Genomic DNA, 15,762 nt, shown 5'->3' with positions numbered 1-15,762 from the left:
TATGGGATACATTTCTTTTCTTAAATGATTTCATAGTCTGATGAGAAACATAAAAACAACTGCTTATCACTATCTTTATACGAAACAATACAGTCTATGTTTCTATGCTGAGTCATAGCAATTACTACTATAGTTTTGTTCTTTTAAATTGTATGTGAGCGTCTTTTAAACTTCAGTTTACTTTTAACTTTCGTTAACTGCCCAAAGAGCCTCAGCTATTGGGCTGTAGAAAAAAATGATATAAATAAATAAATAAGTTGTCTAATTTCTTTAACACATTAATCTTGCTACAGAAAATGCCTCATTTTACCATTTTTATACCATGATGAAAACCAACCACCCAGATTTTTCAGAGTTTAACTCTAAATTATTCTCCATATGTGAAGACAGTAGAACCTCTCAAAAATGTTTTTGCATATCTCCAAAATTTAGATCTTCCATTTGGTATCTTTTTTTAAAAGGAAAGAATTTGTCTCTGTACCTAAATGAACCAAGAAATGAATAAAACGTCCTCCAAGTCAACCAAAGAAGATTTCATGAGACATGAGTTCATTTCATCTACCTAGCAATGCGTATGTTTTAAGAGGCATTTTTTGCTGTTCAGAGGAGACATTAAATAAGAGTATGATGCTAAAAGGAGGAAGGAGCCCATTCTGGCTGAAACCACCACATCTCAGGCATCAAAATATTACTATTATAATATTGTCTTAATTCAGTTATCCAGTCCATCCTTGAATTCAGTAACAATGCTCACTCCCTCAACTATTTAAGAGGGACAATTCCAAAATGTAGCACTTCTCACTGCCAATAATATAACATTCATGCTTAGCTGAGGGGGATTAATATTTTGTCCATTGCCTTCAAATAAGCCTTAACTCATAAGGCAACTCTTACAATGAATCTGATACACCCATAAGGCAGAAGGGAAGAATGTGGCTCTGCATTTGTCTTTGTCCGCTCAGGTGTGGGACACGACAGGCCTAACTTTTATCGGCATGGCAAAGATACACCAGCACCAAGTACGTTGCACTGACTTAGGATCAGAGGCCATCTCCATCGTGCTGCCTATTGTAAGCCAACTGGGGAGCTGCCATTTTCACAGGTGAGAGGGAGGAGGCCTGGTAAGAACTGGGTTCCCGGCCACAATAACAGCCCCTTCTCAGTGAGAGGCAGTAGCAGAAGCAGTTGCCAGTTAATGGACATGGGCAGGAATCCCATCGGCATACAAATGGGCAAAGATGGGGCAGGACTTTTAGCTTTCCCCATTGTAAAATTAATTCTGCTGTAAAAAAGTTGATCTGTCACTTTCCCTGTGGGTATTTCATTTATAGTACTGGGAGGGATCTTGGGGACATGGCCTCAAGTCCAGCTCTGTTCTCCATGATTCCTCAGAGATCATAGACAGTGGTTCTGGGAGTCCTTGCACCATTTCTTTTATGATTCTAGGGTGGAGTTCATCTGTCCCTGCAGATTTGAAATCATCCAGCCCAATTAGATGACCCTTGAACATTTGCCTATCAATCCTGAGCTGCCATCCTGCTCCTTCAGGCTTCTACTTCCCCTTCATCAGGAAGGTCATGGATCCTCTTTTGGGAAAAGACTGTACCAAAGTACGGAATGAGCACTTTTCCCTCTTTGTCATCTGTTATCAGTTTGCCATCTATTCCGAGTCGTCAATGTCATAGTCAGTGTCTTTAAGATGTGGATTGCACACCTCCTGTAGGGACCTCCTATCATGACTCCAGATAGGGACAAGGTTGTCATAAAATTTGACTAGCATTGCTTTCTGGTGATTCAATTGCTCGATCCAATAATAAAGGCAACAATGCTTAGCACTGATACGACACATCATAAAGTCCCTAAAATGCATCTTATCCACTTTTCATTACTGTAACAGCCATGAAAGATAATTTCACATGATGATTTCCATACTGGAGTTGATGGGCTGGTGTGCTGAGACTAAGGGAACCATGATTGCTAATGGCCACCAAATAAGCAAAGCAGACATCACCGTAAAGATGAAATAACCAGATACATCTGTATTTTTAATTTTTTTACTGCAGTGCAAGGTCCCAATCTGAATTTGGATCCCAGCATGGGAAGCAGGTGTCTTCAACCTTTCCCCTCTGTAATTCCCATTCAGCATGGTAAGGGTCACATCTGCAATATAATTGGCCAAATAGTGACCCCTTACCATAGGGGGCAGTGTAGGGACACAATCCAATGCATATACACACAAAAAGAAGTCCTACTATTTCAAGCATTACCCAGGAAGCGTGGGATTCCACCCTTAATGGATCAAATATGGGTTCATTTACAGTACTCCCATGCAAGGATTCCTATCTGAATTGGGGACCCTATACTTTAGCATTAAAAATGAGTTTGCTCTGGAGCTAAAATATGTGTTTTGGGTCTTAGTTCATGGCTGAGGTAAAACCATGGGCATCCTGGCTTCAGTTTACTTGCCCAATTGTTACTGTACAGCTTACATGCACCCCCCAGAGAGGTTTGCCTGGCACCGAGCTTATATTCTTCTCAGCACCAGGTGAAAACTTTTTTATTCAATCATTATTTTAAAAATTAGCATTTTAATGTCTAACAGTCACTTTTGATTTAATTAATTTTCACTGGTTATATGTTATTTATTATATTGGTTTGGATTGTTTTATTATATTTTGATTTTAATGATTGTAAGTCATCCTGTGATGCCATGCATAAGCGATGTCATAGAAAAGTTTTAAATAAACAAATATGGAGAAAGAGGATTCTTTCCCACAATGACAAATGAGAAATAAAGTGTGTGTGTGTGTTTACTTTGCTCTGCACTCTATCATGATATCTCCAGTGACTTTTCATAACACCAATTGTTTTCCTTCCCGTGGGTTCCCCCACCCGCCACCCCACTGCCACATATTGCAAGGTTTTCTATGTTACAAGCCTTCTGGGCATATTCAGAACTGCAGTGAAGGCAGAAAGGCTTTCATTTGAATGGTATAAATCTTGTGAGCTTTGGAAGACTCTGTTTGCCAGGATATGAGGGATTTTGGTGAATGCTTTCCTCATGGGGAAGATGAAGTGCACTAGGCTGAGATTCTTCTCTTGTCCCTGCTCTTCCTGCTGCCCCTCCCAGATATTAACATCTCTCTAGTGCCTCAAGATCCTATTTCTTTACTCACCCTCTGTTTGGTTGAGAAGCAATGGTGTTTTACAGATCAAAGTTCCTGTATAAGTCTCTCCTGAGATCCTATCAGTAAACAAAAAGTCTCTTTCTTCTTTTCTTTGTGGGCATTATTCTATGATGCAAGGGATTGACTTTTGGTTTAGAAAACAGAACTTGATATGAGAGTTTCTTGTCTCCATAGTTTGTACAAAAAGTTTGTAACCTTTCCTTCCTCCGCAGTGCTGTTAGACCTCTACCAGGAAGACAATTAATGTGAAAAATGAATGTTTTATTCACTAAGAAACCAGAGAGACTTGGAATATCAGCCTCATTAAATCCTCATTATTTACAGATGAATCAGTTTGAATTACCCTTGTAATCTTTTTTCTGCTTTTCTGTTTCTTCCATTATTCTTATCAGCAAACATTTTTGTCATTTTAAGTGACCCAAATTTATATGAAGTATTTAATTATTTTGACAGTTTATAGCAAAATATGTGTGTTGAATGGAAAGCAGGTTGGCTCATATACCCCATTAATTGCATAGCAAGGAGAAACTAATAAAAAGCTAACCCAATGAAGTGAAGGACAGAACTGGAATTTCACAAGTATAAAGATTTGATCAAGTGAAGGGGAACTATTAGCCAAAATAATTTTCCTTGTATTGTTCTTAATTATTATTCTGCATGGAGTCATGGAAATAATTCATACCACTCAAATGAAAATATCATTGCCTCCTTTGCAATCCTAAATGAGCCCAGAAGGCTTGTAATGAAGAAAAAGCTTGTTGCTGATTGGGTCTGGTTTTGTAGGGCTGAATCATTACAAGGAAAAATCTGCACATCCATTATTAATTTTAGCTTAGAAAAATGGATGGTATCAGACACATCTACATTTCAACACATTGTGCTGATAGCGTTATATCAGTTAACTTCTGGAAGACAAAGATCATTGCAGCAATTAGGCTGAAACAAATTGCTTCTCCAACTACCCATCCTTCTAAAAATTCTCCTCTACAGTTTTTGATATTGACTGTGTATTAAATATTCAGTACCCAATATTCAGTGGTTGACATCCAAATAGCATGGCTGTTTGACATTTGATAATTGACAGCATTTAGGATGTGACACATGATATTTGATAGCTGACAGTTTTTGACAATTGACATTCAATGGCATTTCATATTATTGTTTCATGGCTATTACTTGGTATCTTTCTGTGTTTCAGAAATCACTTATTTAGCCAACATGAATTCAGGCAGAAATTGTGTCTCCCAGATGGTTCACCAGCTACAGCTTAACATAATCCAGATTGAGCTTCTTTTTCCATATCAGGAGTTTTTGAGCTTTGGGGAAATCAAAGGTGGCGTCAGGATAGGAACCTGACAGATAAAAGCTTGCTGCTAAGGCCTCATGGCAACCAGCCTTGTTTTCTGCACCTCTCCTTTGGTCTTGCTTGTCAAGGTAGCCTTACCTTTGCTTTTAAAGGGTGTTTATGACCCCCAGGTCTGAATCTCTTTCAGCCAGATGACCAGATTCATTTTCAAAGATGCTCCCAGGAGTAGTATTCCAGCAGTGGGCTTTCACAAAAACAGAAATCCTGGGTCTTATAACATTCACAACTACAACATAAAATGCTCTGCCCCTCTCTTTTTCTCTAGTTGCATGCCATTAATGGTTCCTCTCCCAACAGAGCATGGGTGTAAATATAGCTTCCCATCTTTTCTCAATAAACCTCTTTACATGGAGAATCTCCCTGTGTTGGAGCCTGGTCAGGACCATGGACAGCTATACTGAAATGCAACCTAGCAGAATAAGTTATCCTGCCCAGAAGATGGTATCCTAGAATATGTTTTTTGAACAAGGAAACCTACGCCCGGAAGAGCAGCAGTAAGAAATGTGATTCTGTTCACAGGCCAGGGCTAGGGCTAGCAGACCAGGCCCCTTGAATTTAGACTAGCTCCAGCCAATTTGCAAGCTCCTTCTGCTGCAAATTCAAAAGCTCCATGTGGCACCTGGCCCTCTCCTATTCCCTTCCATGACTAAGACTGAAAACAAACCATCTAGACAACAAACTAGGACAGGCCCAGTCTGAAGCCATGGGAGGCTACCAGACACTCTCCTTGCTGTTTAGTGGACCAAGGACTGCTTGCTGGAAGATTGGTGGGGAAGCCACCTCTGTGGAAAATCCATTTGCTGCATCTAAAGGCAAGCCAGCTCTCAAAAGCCAGAGTGGGAGGTCAAAGTAGACAGTCTGCTCTCATTTATTCCTAAAGGACAGGATTTAGTCTGCCAACTAGAGGACTAGTGTAGCTCTGGGCCCATTTTGGTCCTGTTTCATCCGAATGAAAGGGCTTCAGATTCTGTACTCCCTACCACATGTCTGGAATGTCCCACCAGCACTGTTGTGGCACAGCAATGGTGGGGGAGCGTTCCCCAAGCCTCTGATGCTGGACTTGCTTTACCACCCACAGACCTCCCTCTCTGCAGGTGGACAATGGAATGCACATCCTATGAATCCTCAGCCACAGGCATGGGACCTTAGGATTGTTCCAAACAAGCAATTGACCTAGAGAATCAGCACACAACCTCAGGACTCGGGGCCAAGTCTGACCCACACAACTGGGAACACAACTGCTCCCTTCCCCTGGCCCCATCGCCTTTTGCCAAGCCACATATCATTCAATGGTTGGCTGGTTTTCAGTTTTCCCCCATTCTAAAATGCTGGACTTCCTCTCCTAAGACATAGTTAACTGAAACATGGCATTTGGGGTGGGGTGGGGTTGCTGCCTCTGAGTCAGACCTCTCCTGGAATGTGGCCCCCAACATCTTCTCGAAAATGAAATTTGGATCTCAGGTTGAAAGAGGTACTGAACTAGAGTTTGGCCTTTTATACCCTGATTACAAGAGCAAATGCATTGATCACATGTATCTGCTCATTACAATGCATAACCCCATCACAACACCATTAAATATTATTTTATGTTCACCTTATTAATAATCTATATTAAGCTTCAGTTCTCCCCACACAATTGTGTGCACCTGCAATGAATTTTATACACACATTTTGGAGCACTAAAAAAAATAATGACCCCATTGAGATGCTACAGTGAAATAAGATTATGCTCCCTAAATGGAAAATATGTAATAGACATTTGAAATATAGGAAAATAAATATAATTAGGAAAAGTAGTTTGGTGAACAATTAATGCTATCCATAATTACAATATGCAAACAAAGAAATCATGAGGGAACAATTGCACAATAATGAGATTTTAGGTTCTGATAGCAAATTTTTCTCTGAAGTAGCAAGAAAGCAGCTTTCATAAATAAAAATGGGTTGGAGAAAAGAATTTTTACCCCCCCCCCCCAAAAAATAGAAATGTTTGCACCATTAAACATTATAGCTAGGATGCAAGTGCCAGCAAGGGTCAGTTTGGATCCACTATAGTTCTGTGTTTTTCTTCAAAGAAGGTATCTGCTTGTAGAGCACAAAGACATGACCCAGGCAAAATTAAACACCTTTAAGTCACATTATTTCATGCTTAACCTTTTACCAATGAAACAGATGACACTTAAAGAACTTGACTTTGCATGTCACTGGCCCTCACTTTTCAGATGCTTAGACATGACTAAATCCTTTGAAATCATGCAATTAAGCACATGCAAGTTCCATGTATATTAATGAACCTCATACACAAAGCTTTAAATTTTTCTGCACTTTACTGGAAAAGGCAAAAGAAGTGATTTGTGCTTTTTGCTGTAATGGCACAAAAAGGGAGTTAATGTCTGTTCTGGGAGTTGGCGTGAGCTCTTTTCTGTAATGTGTAAAAGAGCCCCAGGTACAAAATGCAGCAGAGTGAAGGAGCTGCCCTTGCTGCTGTCTGCAGACAATATCCTCAGAACTGGAGGCAAGTCACAAGCTCACAGCCTCTGTTACTTGAAACAGGGAACATGGTGACTGCCTGAGCAAAACTAAGGAGAAAAAGATGCAGGGTCTTCTCAAGTATTTTGCACACAACTGAAGTATTATGAAAATGGGGGGAATCTGCTTTTCACACTCACAGTAACAAAGGAATAATCTGAGCACAGGGGTAGGTAACACAGCACCGATGGACACCAGTGCACTGTCAAACCTTTTCTGGATGCTCACAAAGGGTCCTTACCCTTCCCACTTTAAAAAATAAATGCTATGAAATAGGATTGTGCTGGTGCTGAAAACCACAGGTTCAAAGGAGATATTTTCACTGAGCTGTCCACTGCCACCCCAAATCACTTTCTCAGTCACTCACCCAGCTCAGATCACATCTGCTTATATGTAAAGCTGGAATGTTCAAACCAACATGCATCACTTCACCCTTACATATCCTGAGATGCATTAGCTATTTTAATGCCTATTCTCCCTGTTTGGAGAGAGCCTTTCGCAGCGCTTTGTTCTCTCTTTTGTTTTAAGTAAACTAAATAATTTAAGGTCATCAGCAAACTTGGCCATCTGATTCCAGATCAAAGCTGAAAAGCATTGCTTCTGGTACTAATAATCCCAAGGCCCCTCTGTTTGCATATTTTCTTTGGAAGAAGGTTCCTGATATTCCTGGTGTCTGGTCTACTGTGCCACCATCCCTCACGATTGCTTAGGCTGGCTGGAACAAACCATCTGTGAGGTCATGGGTTGTCTTCCTTGATTTAAACCTTAGTTTTAGATTATCATGAACAAGTGGCAAAAGACCACAAGTTAGTGTTCTGCACCATAGATTTACATCTTCCTATGCCAAGCATATAGTAGAATATGGTTGCAATTCTTTAAAAACTTGCCTGGGAATCATTTCCACTAAATTTAATGGGACTTTTGATTACACAAGTATAGAATTATACTGTAAGGCTAAAATCCTATGCAAATTAAACTTGGAGTAAGTTCCAGTGAAGAATACACCAGGAGAGAAAAGAACAATAAAAACTAGAAAAGTCATAATTTTGATGCCTTTGCAGAAGTCCCATTGAATTCAATGGGCTTACTCACAAGTAAGTGGATACAGAGTTGTAGCATCAAGTTTTGGTTTATTTTTTGAAAGAACAAAAAAAGTCTATGAGAATTAATATTTTAGGCATATGTAAGCACGGATGTTTTAAAGTTTGGTAAGAAGTTTTTAAGTTTCTCAATAACAACTGTTTTAGAGAAAGTTCTCCTAAAATGCAAAGCCTTAATGAAAAACTAAGAAAAAATTGAAGCAATAAAAGCTTTAATGAAAAATAAAGAAAACTGGAAGCAATAAACACAGAAAAAATGTTATAATGTTTAAAGAAAAAAGTGTATATGTGTACATATGTCTATGTGGTTATTTTTAATATAGAGTAACAAATATTAATAAACATTGACAAGCATCATCTGAAGTAAACGAATGTTGTTTTAAAGGTCCCTGGAGAAAAAGTGGGATAATAAACAAACAAACAGATTTATTTAAGAAAAAATCTTTAAAGGTGTCATTTAAATATTTTGAACAAATAGGCAAATTAAATAACATTATAACAAGTCCAATAAGAGTTGGAGGTTAAATATAATTGCACCTTAGATAGACTGTTCCTTTTGAAGGCACTGATTCAGTTAAGCAAAGCAACTAAACCTCTTTTGTGTACTGTGAAAAGTTACATGAATGTTCATGATAAATGCCGGTTTGCCAAGACAACCATACCTGAAGAGTCAGAGGACTTTGACATTGAAGCTTCTAGCACATCTAAGGGAATTAGTGGGGAGTGTTTTCCTCCCTTCTGACCTATTCTGGAGCTTTCATTCCATTCTCCTCTCATTACAAGCAAATGGAGGAAAATTACCTAAGTCAGCTCCACGGATGACAATTTTTTTCCTGTGTTGGAGGTTGTGGACCTTGATTTGCCTATGCCACACCTCCTTGTTCTTTTCCCAGTGTCAAACACTGGAGAGTTAAATGCGGTGGAATTTTTCTAAGGGTTGTGAGAATGGATCCAAGGACAAATCTCCATCCCTAAGTGTGAACCTCTTTCCCAAATCTCAGAAGGGAAGATCCAAGATGTGAACCCTCACATATCCTCCAAGGAGCTGTACAATTACAGCCTTAGATCATTTAATAACAGAAAGCAATGCTACTCCCTAATTGATTTTATTTTGCATAAATTTTAATAGAATTAAATTTTATAGTGTCTTGAATTTTAATTTATATTATTTTAACTTCTCACATTAATGTCTAACTCTGAGCTGTATATTGTTGTGAACGGTGTACTGTTGTGAATAGTGTATATTGTTGTTTCATTTACATTGTTCGTTTATTGTTATGTTTATTATTGTTTCATTGTTACTTTATTGGCTTATGCGATTTGATTTTGTTGTTCTGTAATATGCCTAGATGGGATGCAGGTGGCGCAGTGGTTTAAACTGCTCTGCTGCTGGGCTGGTTGATCGAAAGGTCGCTGGTTCCAATCCACAATGGGATGAGTGCCCGTTGTTCCATTCCAGCTCCTGCCAACCTTGCGGTTCGAAAGCATGCAAAATGCAAGTAGATAAGAAGGTACCACTTCTGTGGTAAGGTAAACAGCATTCTGTGCACTTCAGTGTTTAGTCATGCTGTCCACATGACCACGGAGACTGTCTGCAGACAAACGCTGGCTCCCTCGGCTAGGAAATGGAGATGAGCACCACCCCCTAGAGTGGGACATGGCTGGACTTAACGTCAAGGGGAAACCTTTACGTGTAATATGCCTAGAGAGTCCATTGGTCTATTGGTTGAAGACTATAAGTTTAATAATGAACAAACAAGCACTTTCTAGAAATCACACAGCAAATGGAACCTCCTGAGCTAAATGGATGTTGCTGTTTTCAAACTATAAGGTCCTAAACATGTTGGGCTTGGCTTGCTTTGAAAATTATTTCCTCCTTAGCATTCTACACTGATCTCTGTTAACCATGCCATATGTTTAACTACACGAACTGTGAAAGCCCAGAGAAGGGCATCCTTGATGGTTTCACCCAAACTCTGGAGGTTTCTTCTTCCTGAGCCTATCCTTCTTCTAGAGGCAACATGTCCTCATCTATTTATCTAGGGAAGCCTCAATAATAGAAAACACATGGATAATTTTATCAGAATATTCAACATTGTCTGTAATCTCACATGTGTGTTACTTATTAATTTGAAGGCTAAGAATCCCCCCCTTTTTTTCATGAGGGCACTTTTCTTTTTTCCTTTCTTCTTCTTTCTTTTTCTCTTTTTTATTATTTTATTTTATTTCTTTTTGCATCAAGCCACAATTCAGGAAAACTTTCGGGTACAATCCTATGTATGTTTGCATAAGTAAAAGCCCTACCACAGGGCTAACTAGAGAGAAGCTGAAGGACATTTGTCTCTCTAAAGATGCATAGGACTGTGCGTTTAACAAAGCTGAAGCATGCTTGAATCAGTTGGTTTAAGTCTGAGTTGGACTGTGGCCTGTATATTAAACTACAGAATCAGTACCTTTCCAATCTGAGTCTGGCATCCTTGCCATAATTGTAGGAATATTACCATCACAATCCAGTTTTTCCAGGACTTGTATAAATACCCCATATTTGCTTCATTGACAAATTCCATGTGTGCTACCTGTTCATTAGAATGATAAATATTGCTTTGTGCATGCAAGTTACCCATCATGTAGCAGCAATTAACAAGCCAAGTTTTCAGCTTCTGCAGCTGCAACAGTGTCTTCCAAATCTAGTGCAGGGGTCAGACCACCAAATGCACTGTGCCATGTGTCCAGATCAGGAAGGAGTGTCCAGGGAGTTAGCCAATGATCAGGCAATCTGTTTAGTCCAAACAGTCAAGGCAAGCACAAAGAAGCAACAAAGAAAAGGCTCTGGCTGGACTAATTTGTAGCTGCCTGTAGGGCAACACAGCTGGCTGATCCAGACACCCCGTGGTTTGAATTCTGTTTGGGCTTCTTGTCTGAGATCCTCCTCTTTCCCAAGGGGTGAGTTCTCTCCAACTGTGCCTCCAGCCCTTGGGGGAGTCCAGGAAGGGTCCGGGAGAGCACAGGTTGCTTCTCCAATGGAAGGCTGTCATGTGCAGCATCAGTTTCATTGAATGGGTCTGACTGTCTCCTTCTTCTTCTGATGAATCCTCCTCCAGGTAGGGCATGACACTAAGGGTGTGATCCTATGTTCTCCCAAGATTGTGGGTAAAGAATATGTTGGAATCCCAGCTCCAACCTCAAAAAACACTCTGCTCTGATGGTTTCCCTGCTGCCCTTGCAGCTGGTGCAGTTCTTTCTACGCTGGCTGGGCTCCAAAGATGGAAGACTGTCTTTACAGATCGTGCAGGGGAAGTGTGCAAGGTGTGAGAGGGTTGGACTGTGGACCTGGACATTCAGGTCCTAGTCCCCACTTGGCAATGAAGCCCACTGGATGACTTTGAGCCAATCATGGACTCTCAGCCTAACCTACTTCACATGGTTGTTGTGAAGATAAAAATGGAGTAGAGAAACACTATGGAGTAGAAAGCAAAAGGAAAAATGGGTGCAATATAATGATGATGATGATGCATATGTATCATAACATTAAATTAATCCCATATGTATGGATAGGAAGTTCTGCTGTTTTGTCTCTACTATACTGTATGTGTAAATTGGGCTTCTGTTTTGACTTCACATCATATTGCTGGTGGTCTTCCCAGTTTTTGGGATAAAAGATTTGCCATGTGTTAGACTTGATGGTTCTTTTTGGCAGAGGGATTCGTTAATGTGCTATATTTTCTCTTGAGACTCCAAGGGAATGTGCCAGAAACCAACCAGGCTATTGATGTTCAGGAGAGGCAAGAGTTTACAGAATGCAAAGGATCATCTGGTGAGCAGATTTCAACATTGTTTGAAAAATGCTGGCACTTTGTCTTCCATTTAATCCACTTTTGTTAGGGACTGGATGATGCAGGAGCTGGAGAGACTTCGGGCTGTGGTGACATTTGACTAATTGTCTCCTGTCTTTCTGGTGCTCAAGGCGGACTTGCAGAGAGCATCTGTCACTGATCCCACCTCTCTTTAAAATCATGGCTGGATGGAAAATTGTCAATATGTTGTTAAATAACTTGAACTGAGCTTCTGATGTTACATCCAAATTCAGAATTAGGTGGAAGTAGAATTGCCAGCTCAGAAGGTGACTGCACACTGTGATTTCCTTTCCCAAAGCCAAGAGATAGAAATGCATGAAACAATACACTAACTTCTCTCTTCTTGGCTGTTCAAGAGGCCCTGCGTGTTTGAGGATTTTCCCTGGTTTTTTGGGAGATGTATAGAGCAGGGGGAATAGCATAGCAGCCACTTGCCCTTGAGTAATGGAGCCAGAGGAAAACAGGGGCCAGGTTTTGGGAGGATTAGAGAGCATGAGGGGAGGGAAACTGGCAAAAAAAATCAAGCTGAACTTTTCAGTGAGCCATTGCCTCAAACTCATTGCAGGTACACTGTGGTGGTTGGGCTGAAGTACTAAAAGCAGAATAAAGAACTTCCATCTGGTTAGTAGGTGTTATGCATAACAAATGGACCCTAAAAGTATCTCCCCTTGAAAGTATATGTGAAGCAAAGCATCTTTCAGGAACAAGGATGACTTGTGAGATTCTGGTAGTGTCACAGCTCCAGGGACACAGGAATACCCCTCAGGCCTTCCCCATAAAGCATCACTTTTCTGTATGAGAAGAGCCTTTTCTCACCTGCAAGTAGCACATTCTCTGTCAAGAGGAAGATGCTATCAGTTTTCATTCTTCTTAAAGAGAAGTTCAGTTCTGAGTTACCAGAAGCTGAACCACACCTTGTGAATTTAAAGCTGAAGAAGAAGTGGAGAACCTTTGTGCAGGAATAAGGCTCAGGTTAGGAAAGAAGGTTTTACCGTCAGCCTGCCATTTCTTGTGCAATGCTTCAGCACAACGAAGCCAAGTGCAGTTGTTACAAGGACGTGAGCATGCCCAAAGACTTCACCATGCACTCGTTCAGTGATCCGTGGACCATTTCTCAAATCATGCCTTGAATGTTCAGGGATGTGACTGTCCCTGCATATCAACATAATATGTTCATTTTTATTGATATTCCACTCTTCCTCCATGGAGTTTGTGGGGTGGGGATATAAATTTGTAACCTTCACGGCCAAGTGAGAGTCTGAACTAGGGTCTCCCCTGTTCCAACTACATCTCCAGTCCAGCACTCTACCTGCTAAGCCACATGGACTCTCAATTGTGACTGACCCCATGCTGGAAAATCTTCCTAGAGTGGATTGAATCAAATAAGCATGAAAAAACCACAGTCTAAAACTTAGCACCAAAAGCAACTGTAAAGAAAAAATGGAAAAGTTCAGTGTATATTGATTTCAGTAAAGAAAAAAAATGTCTTGAAAATCAGTTCAAAGTCACTGCCAGCTTGTGACTCTTTAGGAACATAACAAGAGCCCTCCTGATTCCAGCTGAGGTCATTCTACTCCACTCTGTTTCTAACAGCAGCTGGCCAGAGGTTTCTTGGTGCTCACAAACAGGCACTAAAGCTGACAGTGTTCCCTGACTGTTTGTCCCCATCTCACATAGTCCCATTCAACCCAGAAAGGGCTTGATGAACAAAGGCCTTGGCTTTGAGTTTAGACCACAAAGAGAGAGTGGTTCCTCCCACAGGAACCCCCCAAGTGGGGGCAGCAGGAGAAGGAAGAAGGTGACAGTAAAAGACAAAGAGAGAAGAAATGACCCCCACCCTCTTTCACCATTGGTCTGACCCACCACTCTCATGTGGCCACTAAAATATTGCCCTGAACAAAGGTTTCCCAGCCCTGCATTCAGATATGCTAGCAGTAGTATTACTCACAACTTCCACAAACTTGCCAAACCCGTTTAAAAAGCCATCTAAAACTCCAATCCCACTTATACGGGAGTATTCCCCATTGAACTTACTAGCATTCATCCCTTGAGACACATGCATAATATTGTACTATAAGGAGACAATCTTATACATGTTTACTCAGGAGTAAATCCCAGGGTGTTCAGTGCTATTTACTCCTGTGTAAGTGCACACTTTGTTGGTGCCTAATGGTGAAACTTTACCAGTAAACATACAGAATATTTTGCTACAAGCGTTCACATACCAACATTTTCTTTCTTAGCATTTGCTGCAGGGATCAAACACAATCTTAGTCTCTTTCTGGAGATCATACTCTATTTTGGTTAGACCAAATTTCTTTCTCCTGAGCAAACCGTGACTACGTTTTCTCATTTTGACAGAATCATGGGTGATTTTTGGTCACCAAGTGAATAAAATGTTATAAATAATTCACTGCTGAAGCCAATCAGTCACTCATAAACAACTTAGATTGTACTGCCAGAGTTTATTATCTTGGCAGGACTTTTATTATAAGTTATGACTTTATGTTGTGATTGCCTATATGACATTTAGATTCAGACTTTCCAGTCTGAATTATTTACAAAGTTCCCAGCCCAGTCTCTGAATCTATCCTAGCCAGTTCAGTCTCTCCATGTCCATCTTCATACGTGCATGTAGAAGTGCTGGTACATTTACTGGGTCTAAATGCAATTTTGGCTCACAATACAGTTGTATGAAATTATAAGAAACTGCAGTTGGAACTTGTGTGTGGCTGCCATGCATGCAAACAGACCCTGAAGTGAGTGTCACTACACTGCTGGCGTTTCCTTTTATCCTATAGGACCTAATGGGCATTTATTGCACACCCAGCAAATGGGATTTTCCCCAGGGACTCCACAATGGGGAGGATAAAACGTTGGAATTGGACCTCAGAATGTTGGGGATTTAGGCTGCTGCTGTCTACAGGGTTGCCTGAGCTGTACCTTGTCAGGGCATCTCATATTGTCTTACTTTTACCTACAGCCAGGTTGAACAGAAGAAAATGTGCCATCTCCACTGGCCCCACATTTCGGAACCTGCAGGGCTTCCAAGGAAAGGATGAATATCATATGCATTTCCAATCCAGTCCCTATGGCTTCCTAAAGCAGTCGCCAGGGGAGTGCATGGAATCCCCAAAGGTGCCCAGATCCATATGTGCTTCCCACTCCCTCCTTCACAGAACTTCGTATAGATCATGAATTTCTGCTGTGGCGAGCAGCGAGAAAAAAGACATGCATCGGGAACATGGGGGAAAGGTGGGAGAGAAGGATCACCAACTCTTCTCCTGATCTTCCTATAGATCACCAGAATAACCTATGTTTGTATGTGCCTATGTGCAGTTCCACAACATCACATATGCTCTTTTCAGCCAAAAAAATATATACGAGGGGTCTTCAAAACATCTCCACACTTTTTTATTTTATAAGTATATTTCGTATTTCATTTGCTGATGGCATTAAAAAGTAGGTACAATGCTGGGAAAAATGCATCGCAAAGGAAGGTGACTATGTAGAAAAGTGATGCAATTTGTTTTTGAAATTCTTAGTAAACAGAGTTTTAAAAAGTGTGGAAACTTCTGGAAGAACCCTCATATATTTTTTAAAAATATTTTAATAATTAGTGCCATTTGACCTATGCTTTTGCATTTCTGCCTGTATTCTTTTGCTATTCTATTTTTAATATGAAGTAATTGGGTTTTATTGTGTTTTTATCTTGTGAATGCGAG

Source organism: Varanus komodoensis, unplaced genomic scaffold (assembly GCF_004798865.1).
Source record: "Varanus komodoensis strain SLA01 unplaced genomic scaffold, ASM479886v1 scaffold3, whole genome shotgun sequence".
Taxonomy (NCBI): domain Eukaryota; kingdom Metazoa; phylum Chordata; class Lepidosauria; order Squamata; family Varanidae; genus Varanus; species Varanus komodoensis.
The sequence above is the reverse complement of the archived record's forward strand: the minus strand, read 5'-3'. Positions refer to the sequence as shown.